The sequence below is a fragment of the Etheostoma spectabile genome, chromosome 6, assembly GCF_008692095.1.
Source record: "Etheostoma spectabile isolate EspeVRDwgs_2016 chromosome 6, UIUC_Espe_1.0, whole genome shotgun sequence".
Taxonomy (NCBI): Eukaryota; Metazoa; Chordata; class Actinopteri; order Perciformes; family Percidae; genus Etheostoma; species Etheostoma spectabile.
In genome coordinates, this window is record NC_045738.1 from 23,960,117 (window position 1) to 23,970,230 (window position 10,114).

A 10,114-nucleotide genomic window follows, 5' to 3' on the forward strand; every position below is an offset into this window, starting at 1 on the left:
AACACTTTGAAACGGGTCAGTTTGACCCGAGGACAACACAAGGGTTAAGAGTCCTGTTCCTGCCCATGATTTACTCCTTGTACTTCTAGTTTGTTTCCTAATTAACTATTCATAAAAAAAAATCTCAGACATTTTTGCAGCTAAACGTTGATCAGCTTGCATTTGCCGCTTGGTGCTGGCCAGGTAGCTTATGTCGGGTTGTTAGGTTTTCTTCTTCGATCCAGGTGAGAGCTGTAAGAGTGAATGAAAACAATGTTATGGGCCATAAAACCAATGGTCCAATGTAAATAAAACAATTTTAGCAGATTTAAAGCTGTAGCGCGTAGTTTCTGACACCCACCTTGAGGTATTCACCCAAGATGTGAACATGTACCTTGGACAGAAAGTTTAAGGAAAGACAAGTTGCATTGTGGGAAATGTACAATCCAATGCTTTTGGTGCTTAACCTACACCTGAGACTAAAGGTCAGGATATCCCGGCATCTGCGGCTTCGATTTGGATTTTTGTTTTCAAATCTACGTATTTCTTGGAAGTCAAATCTATTACTTAATCATTTAAGTGTTGAACGCCAAGCCTTCAACATTAATTTAATATTTTTGAATGGACATAATGTTACAAAGAACTATATACACTTGCGCAAATAACTTTCCACATGCATGCATACATACATACAGTGTGTTTGCAGATGCATTTATACACTTACCAACATATATACATACATACTGTACATGCCTACATATACCCATTAAGGGTCAGTACTTATACATATATATACAGTACATTGCCACCCTAAGGTAAATAATACCCTAAATAATGATGATAACCATAATGATTATAATGATGACATCAACACCATCATCACTGTCATCAACATTCTAACACAATTGTGACGGGATGCGGGGGAAAGGACCCAAATGCAGCACGGAGGCAGAATAATCCGTTAAACAGAGGGTCTTTATTTAGACAGTCTAACAAAAGGTAGCAACAGCCGGAGTTCCAAGAACACAGGAGAAAGGGGGAAAAAAGTTCAAACAGAGATCCAGACAGAAGGCAGGGGTCGAAACAGGGAGGATGAGACTCGACGTGGAACAGACTTACGGGGAAAACACGGAGGCTGTGCCTGGGCATGGACAGCCACAGGGAACCATGAGGAGACGGGCAGGAACACACCGACTAGGAGGGCTGACAAGATTTAGAAGGATGAAGCTTTTACGATTCTTTATTTATGCACTTTTAGTTGTTGGCGCACAGACCTAAAATACACCAGGTAATTAGACAACAAGAGGCAGGTGACGAGAGGGCGGGGAAACAGGTGGAAAACATCAGGTAATCACAGGAGCGGGAAAACACGGGGAGCAAGCCTGGAGGAGGACAGGAAAGAAAACAGATTTCAAAATGAAACAAAATGCGAAACATACAGACGCTACCGGGGGGATGAGACAGGACCAAGCACACGGGACCGGGGAAAACACAGACATTCACAGGGAGGCCGAAACGGGAAAACAAACCCAACAAAACCCCAACCCACAACAACAATTGTACATTCAATTTCTTTACGTATCTAATGTCATGTCTTTTAACCCTTTTTTAAATTTGAAGCCATTCCTACTATGTCTTAATTCCTCTGGTAATGCGTTCCATAACTTCACGCCACACACAGATATGCATCTGCTTTTCATCTCTGTGTTACAGGTAGGTTGTTTCCAATGGAGTTCCCCTCTGAGGACGTAGCCGCCTTGTCTTTCTCTACACATTTGTGTTGTTGTATTGCGAAAGATTATTTTGAGCTTCATACAGAACGAATGCAGTTATGTGATTTTGGCTTGGTACGGGCCACTGTGACATATTGATCAAAAAGAAAAAAACACAGGTTCTTTAATGTATCTGGCAGGTGAACCAACTCAGGTGGACCCTTGAGCAGGTAAGGAGATAACACAACAGGCGGGTTTACGTGCCGCAACTGATGCAAGCAAAGGGGCCACCTCGCTCATCGTGGCCACATCAAAGCCAACCTGGTTATTAATGGGCAAGGAGAGCACTGAAGGCCACATTACCATCACACACACACACCCCACTGTCCTCATTTATAATCAGCAACGCACACCGTACAAACAGACGGCAGGACGGTCACACACCGTAACCACACAAGCAAAGAGGGACAAAATACTTTCTACACACACACAACAACCAGAAGCTGTTGTTGCCTCTCAGAATTCATTAGGCAACTTATTGAGCTCAAGATGCAATATGCATTAATGGGTTATGTCTGGTTTCAGCAGCAAAGGGAAAATGCTTTGATGTTTACTGAACTTGGCAGTAAATCACTGGCAGCGGACAATTACAGAATTAATGAAGATCCAGAAACAATGACCACGGCTATTGTTGCAAATGCATGCATGTTAATATCTTAAAATCCATGCATGCTAAATGCAATTTTACACAATGGTGTGCTTCAGACTGTATTCAGGCTTATTACTGGTCTTAAGTATCTCTGGTGTAATGGTGGGCTTACCTTTCGTTGTCAATCAATCATTTCACACTTGTTTAAGAACATCCACTGATCACACACACAATACAAATAAATTAAAAGATGTACTAATGCATTAATCAAAAGCCCTCAATTCTACATTGTACAATATTTCTTATTGCTTCCTGACATGCCGGTACATTTAGGACGATATGCACATGAACTATGAACACAATAATATTAGACCTGAAGAAGGAATTGCTCCATCATCACCAGTCGTTGAAGAAACTCATGTCTTGGTCCCTCTGGACCTTCATCAAGTCTCTTGACAAAGTTCCAAAGGAAAGAGTTAGGGATCCTCCTTTTTAAAGTCTCGGTATTTGTTTCTTTGAATAATACACATTTAAAGATAGTGAACCATGATGGACTAAATCTTGCACTCATAGGGGTAGATTTCCCCCCAATATTTAAAAAAGGTAGATTTTCCACCTCTAAAAAATAAGAAATACAAGCCAATCCCCAAAAGAGTCAAAACTAACTGTTCAGGGGCCTCAAACATGTACGGATTACAAGAATTGCGTCTACTTTGCAACATTGTGGGGTTACAAAAGATAGATAGATAGATAGATAGATAGATAGATAGATAGATAGATAGATAGATAGATAGATAGATAGATAGATAGATTGATTTAACTATTCAAAATTTAGAGCTTGTGGCTTTAGCAAGGTCTCCTTCTTTTTCAGATTTGTTGTTGGGATGTCACATAAAAAACATCCTGAAACACGTGTTTTGAATATTCATAGTCCATGTCCACTATGTTCCATTTCCGGGATTTCTCATTGCTGCCGGAATTTGTTTTGGCCGGATTTCCGCTACCTTCTGCTTCCTTAGTGTTGGAGTTTTAACCTTTGATGGATTTCTGAGTACTATGGTCCTCAGATCTCTGCAGGGTAAATCCAGACAGGCTAGCTAGACTATCTGCCAATCTGAGGACTATGGTTACCTGGTCCTCAGATCTCTGCAGGGTAAATCCAGACAGCTAGCAGACTATCTGTCCAATCTGAGGACTATGGTTACCTGGTCCTCTATCTCTGGGTAAATCCAGACAGCTAGCTAGACTATCTGTCCAATCTGAGGACTATGGTTACCTGGTCCTCAGATCTCTGCAGGGTAAATCCAGACAGCTAGCAGACTATCTGTCCAATCTGAGGACTATGGTACCTGGTCCTCAGATCTCTGCAGGGTAAATCCAGACAGCTAGCTAGACTATCTGTCCAATCTGAGGACTATGGTAACCTGGTCCTCAGATCTCTGCAGGGAAATCCGACAGCTAGCTAGACTATCTGTCCAATCTGAGGACTATGGTTACCTGGTCCTCAGATCTCTACGGGAAATCCAGACAGCTAGCTACTATCTGTCCAATCTGAGGACTATGGTGTACCTGGTCCTCAGAATCTGCAGGGAAATCCAGACAGCTAGCTAGACTATCGTCCAATCTGAGGACTATGGTTACCTGGTCCTCAGATCTCTGCAAGGTAAATCCAGACAGCTAGCTAGACTACCTGTCCAATTGGAGCTTTCTGTTGACAACTACTTCTGAACGTACAGGTCCCACCAAAACAAGTTCCTTCCCAAGGCTATTTTGCAGCGTTGCCGTGGCGCGTCCAGCGCTTAGCGTCTCCAAAGACGATTGTGATTGGTTTAAAGAAATCCCAATCAACCAGAGCACATTTTTCTCCCATCCAATAATGTCTGGACTAGTCCAGGTTTGGCAAAGCGAGATTAGAATTTATAGAAAGTTTTCAACAATACAGGAGAATAATTATTTCCTTTACATTTTTACCATAAATAGTTGCTGGAAATTAAGTGTTTGACGGCCACATTTAATGTCATTTTATGGGGCACGACCCCCCCCCCCCCCAATGTTAAACCAAAACCTATGCCCTTGCCTGTATTGATCTCTCAGCCACAGCAATATCAATGGTGGCGTTAATGTCCAAATGGGATCCAATATGTCTAAAATAATATCAAAAAAGTAGGCAGAACTTAAACTATTCATACGTGTTTTGAGAGACATAGCTTGTCTTTTGTAGTAAACAACCACAATCTGCCAATTTGAATACCCAGTGTTATGGAGTGCAAATGTTCTGATCCGGGGTCATGGAATAATGTCATTGGACTGACTTGTTTGCATGGTGGAGCAGAAGTGAAGGGATTAAGGTCACATGCAAATGTCTTGCTTGTAATATTTTCAGCATGCGTTGATCCATCTGGAGCTTGCAGCAGAATAATAAGCACAAGCCCGGCCAGCATGTGCCGACATTCAAAAGGCGGCAAAGACATGCTCAGCAGCTAAAGGCTGAGCATGCATAGCTCAAAAGAAACTAGGCTAAAACATGTTCAGTTTCCCTACTCTTGAATTATTTCGTAGATGAACAGAATCCTTGTCCTAAATATCTGGACCTGTCACTTGTAGAATTATGACTAAAATAAAGGTTCACATCAGCAAACCTACACCTCACAAACGTTGCATAGTGGCCTATTTTAGCAGAACGTGTGGGGTTTTTCAGTGATGAGCCCCGCAGGGAACGATGTCTGTGTCTCGCCCTGTGTTGCAACATTTAATTAAACACGACTTTGGGTTGTGATCACACATGTCACGTTGGATTTCAGTGCAAGAATCCCCGCGCTGAGTGCAAGGCGTCATCTAAATTGTGGAAAAGTTGTCAAGGCGTTGGCGCTCCTGCTTGGTAACGGCGCGTGGTACCCGCCTGAGAAACAACAGGCTGTCTGAAACCTGCGCCCACCACTGCCTCTCAGGCTAAAACCTGTGCGATGTGCGGGGGCCTCACGAACTGTCTGCGAAACGGAGGCGTCGCTCTAAATTACTCACAGAGTCGTTCACGGGAGCAGCAGAACGCCATGAAGCTGCTGAACAGAGGTGGTTTCTTGATAATTGTCCCCATTCAGTCCACCACCAGCCAGGCAGGGACCTGGATCTGCTGAGGAAATAAAGGTCACTTGGTGTGGCAACTTGTGTCGTCTCACACGACAACAAGTCCCGAGTAGACTTATTTTTGGGGGTTATTTTGTACAGCAGGTTCTGGCCTTCTGAAAAATACAGAAAAAAAGTAATAAATCCAAATTAAATAAATGCATTTCTGGGTCGATAAGGCTCAGGTGCAGCACCCAAGCCGTTGAGTGAACTAACTAAATTAATTATCTCAGATCTGATGAATCCCCAGTCAAGATGTTGTCGTTTTTGTCTTCAAGCTTTTTGATTTTGATTTATTTAATGTCTGTGTCCATGTCCATTAATTTAGACATGGATACAGATATGATAATGGTCGCAAATAATAGGCATTTCCTGTTTTGGATTGCAAAAAACGTCACATTTTCTTGAGGGAGGACCTCTAAACACCCCCCCCCGCCTCAAATATGTGCACCTAAGGCTTCCACAAACCTGGGGAAAACACTGCTATGTGTGATGTGAGTGTTATCAATCCTATATTTTGGTGTTGGACTGGTCTACAGGTAAAACTAAATGACCACTCTAGCTTTGAGTCCCAGATAAGAGTTAAGCCTGTAATGTATATATATATCATATAATATCATAAACATATTGACTGCACTCACTGTCTCCACTGGCGGTAGAGTGCATGTAATATCTAATACATGTTCTATGAAAAATGGGTTTGATAACAATGCATTTCTGCATATTGTTGCGTGTTTCAGGGACAACTTGACCAAACACACTGCTTAAAAGGCAAGTTGACCGAAAAAACAAGAAATGTAATTAGATCTCAAAGCAGCCCGTGACAATGACTGAACCTTAAAAAATTGATACTGGATAACTGCATTGATTATCCAAGCTTACTTTTTGATTCTTTTTTTAAAGAAGATTCAAAGTTGTGTCAAACGTATATGGTACATATCTAGCCTCAGCAATAACACAAATGTTTCAATTTCTAAACAGCTGCAAATTGGCAATTTGAGCCAAGTACACGAACTACATTGTTGTACATTGTACGTTGTCATACTCTGAGTATGAGTCTGATACTGCTTCATTGGGCTGTGATTATGGGGGCGTGTTTCAACCTGAACCAGGAAATAAAATACCTCAGCACTCAATTGGATAGACCTGCAACCAATCAGAGCAACGGAGGATGTGACGTACTTATGTTGAACATTTGCTGAATCCCGTAGGAAGGGTGAAAAAATTAATGCGCTGTTGAAATTTTCTATAACAGACGCGATGACGGAATCTACAAATCTCCAGTGGCGGCCATCTTTGTTGTAAACAAATTCAACCCAAGCGCTCTTTGGCAACGTGATTGATTACGTTACTATCGATCATCTGTCCATCACTGCATAAAGCCCGCCCTGACACTTTGATTGGTCCGAACAGCTCTGGTTTGAGCATAGTTGCTCCACAATGGATCAAGTCCAGACCCAACTTCCTGATCTCAAATGTTGTGGGCGGGGCTACGTTCGGCTGCCATCCAGGCTAGGAACTACAGTAACTCCTTGACATATCAGATTATTATGCTGTTTACACCACAGTTTCAGCAGCTCGCTTGACACTTTGTGTGTCTGAAAAGAAAAAAGTAAGCCATAAGAGTGCTTCAGCTCATCTGAGAGCAGACATCAACACAACGATCAAAGGCAGTTATGATCCATATAGACATACACAGCTCCAGCATGATGCAGAGGCATGATTTGATTTTGCTTTTTTTGAAACGGACGCTGCTGTAAAACATTTGATTTCTGTGGACAAAGTCATGTTTTTATTTATTCAGCAGACAAAAAGCAGAGTTTGAGGCAAAGGTGTGCTAGTTCAGTGGTTTTCAAGGTGGGGTCCGGGAAGCCCAGGGGTCCTTGAAGAGTTCCAGGGGGTCCCCAGCTAAAAGGGGAATCATTTCTTTTTAATATAATTCAAATTTCATTTTTAAGATGAGATGTAATTCAACAATACATTGACAATAGTTAAGTTTTTAGTAGTGTGCATACAATACCATTTGGATTGTATTTAGATATTATTACATATTCCAAAGCTCTCTAAATGTTCAGAACTACAAGCGGTCAGCTGATTAAGAACTCTAAACATGTCTCTGTTGTTGGTCTATACTAGCTCGGTTTAGTAAAAATATCTAAAATTCCTAATTCTGAAATGTTAATAAATGTAAATGAAAAATGACATTTTTCATAGAGATCAGAGCCGCAGTAAATAATATGTTACCATAATGTATTTTATTCCATTTAGCCAATTATAGACATAGGTTTTGTCCAATTTACCCATCATCATCACAGACTATAATGCCCATTCGCTGGCCGAGTCATACAAAGAGCAGGGACAATACAGTCGTCTGGACTATTATATATACGTATATATATATATATATATATATATATATATATATAGATGTAGCTGGTGAAATTAGCCCAATGTGAAAGCAGTGAGTTTGGTTTCTAGTGATTATATGACAGTGATTTATTAACAACACAGGTTGCAGGAAACTTACAAGAGAAGGTAATGATGGAAGAAAATGTGCCGGGGAGGAGAGATAATAATGTGTGCATTCAAATCATTATTTCCACAAATGTTGCACTATTGTGCTTTTTAAAGGTCTTTTACTGATGAAACAACATGTCAGAGCACCCTCTGCTGGTCTTTCATAGCAGGGTGCGCGTTCATCTGCAGCCACTGCAAGTGAAGAGGATCCAGTAAGGGAGTACGAATGATAAATTATAGTTAGGGTAGAATGGATGACCCCCGACCCCGACCCCGACCCCGACCCCAACCACCCTCTCCACCTCTCTCCCCCCCCCACACACACACACACTGGACCAACAGAAGCACCTTCTCTCAGCACCTTCACCACAATACTGCAACCTGCACAATTGGTCTATTTACATTTCATCATACGATTTAAGCCTTTGCACATTTTTGCATTCTCAACTTGTATATATTCAAATATTTGTTCTTATATTTTATTCCTATTATTTCATGTATGTTGTATGCATGTAGAGTATGTATATTGTATCCTAGTATTTCATTTATGTTTATATCCTGTGCTGTGTGACTGATTTTGCTGCTGTAACACTGTAATTTCCCATTTTATTGCGATCAATAAATATCTATTTATCTATCTATAACATGAATCAGGATATCTGCAACATTTACTGTAATACTGATCATATTGTAATATAATAACATAATACTATTTATCACAGTCTCTTTTGCACTATGCTCCACATTTAAATCATTTTTATTGAACTCTTCATTGCACTCATGCCTCTATATTGTTTCTGTTTAGAGTGTGTATATATTAGTGTGTATATTTTGTTTTGTATGTGTAAGCACAGTGTGAGCAACGATGCTCCAAAGAAAAATTCCTCGTATGTGTCCTCATACCTGGCAAATAAAGCTGATTCTGATTCTGATTTCTTCGAGGTGAAGTGGCAACAGTAAATGTATGAATCATACTTTGTGAAAGGAGATGGAGCAAAAGGCCAAATCACGGATCCTGAGAGGAAATGAAATGATGCGGCCCGTCTGCTGCGTCTGTGGTCCCATCCAGTAAAGCTGTGGGCTCAGTGGCAGACAGGCGGCAGGGAGGATGGGTAGACACGCGATATTCCCTCCGGGGGGGGGGGTGTACTGATTGGCACTGATCACAAGGTCTCAGCAAGGTGCCATTTCATGTGAGACTGTAAACAAGGTCAAAATGATACGGGGGTTACAGCTGGCAGGCACCCAGCCGGTCAGCGACCAGCAAGGTGCTGCAGAGGGCTGCAGGGTGACGGGCGAGCCACACACCCAGAGAGATAGTGATACACTGCAGATACACTGCAGGTATTGTACAATAGCTCAATTCAAGTGAGATATATTTTGAATTAAAATTATTATTGAATTAATTTGAACTACAAATCCTAATTTGACGGAAAATATGCACCCACATATTAAGTATATAACCTGAAGGCCACATATTGTGAATAAGAGTGCATGCAAAGTACATAGCAAGCTAGCAGAGACCTCTAAAGTTAACACAAACAGACAGATAGTGATAGTGAAAAAAAGGTTGAACATGGTGAAATAGCCACAAGTTACAGATGGAAACAGTGGGCATATTTACCTAAAAAAATGGTAGAAATAGATTGCTAAATTATCTGCTCACAGTCTAAAAGTCATGCTACATGGTTGAAATAGTTGAACATAGCTCAAAGTCATGGATTTGTTTGAAATGTCCAACTTCTGCCAATAGTGGGAATGTAAACCAAACCAACCTTTTACTGAAAGTTCAATTAATAACATCACATTTAAAAATCCCTTCAAATGAATACATTTGGAGCATTACTGGGGGCGATGAGGAAGGGACACTAGAGTTCATCTGACAACAACACAAGAAGATCGGCTGATAGAGAACATTCAGAATTGGGCAGAAAATCTCTGGAGGTATAAAGTTCACCCCCCCATGTCATGCCTTCCTCTCACTGTAAATCTTCCCTTTCTATTTTAATCCATTCTGCAAAGCAGATGTGTTCAACTTTATCCTAAAACACCACCGACGGACAGCTGTTTACGCGTTGGATACACCATTTCCAACAGACGGTGTTGACATTGAGACATATTGATCATAGTGTCA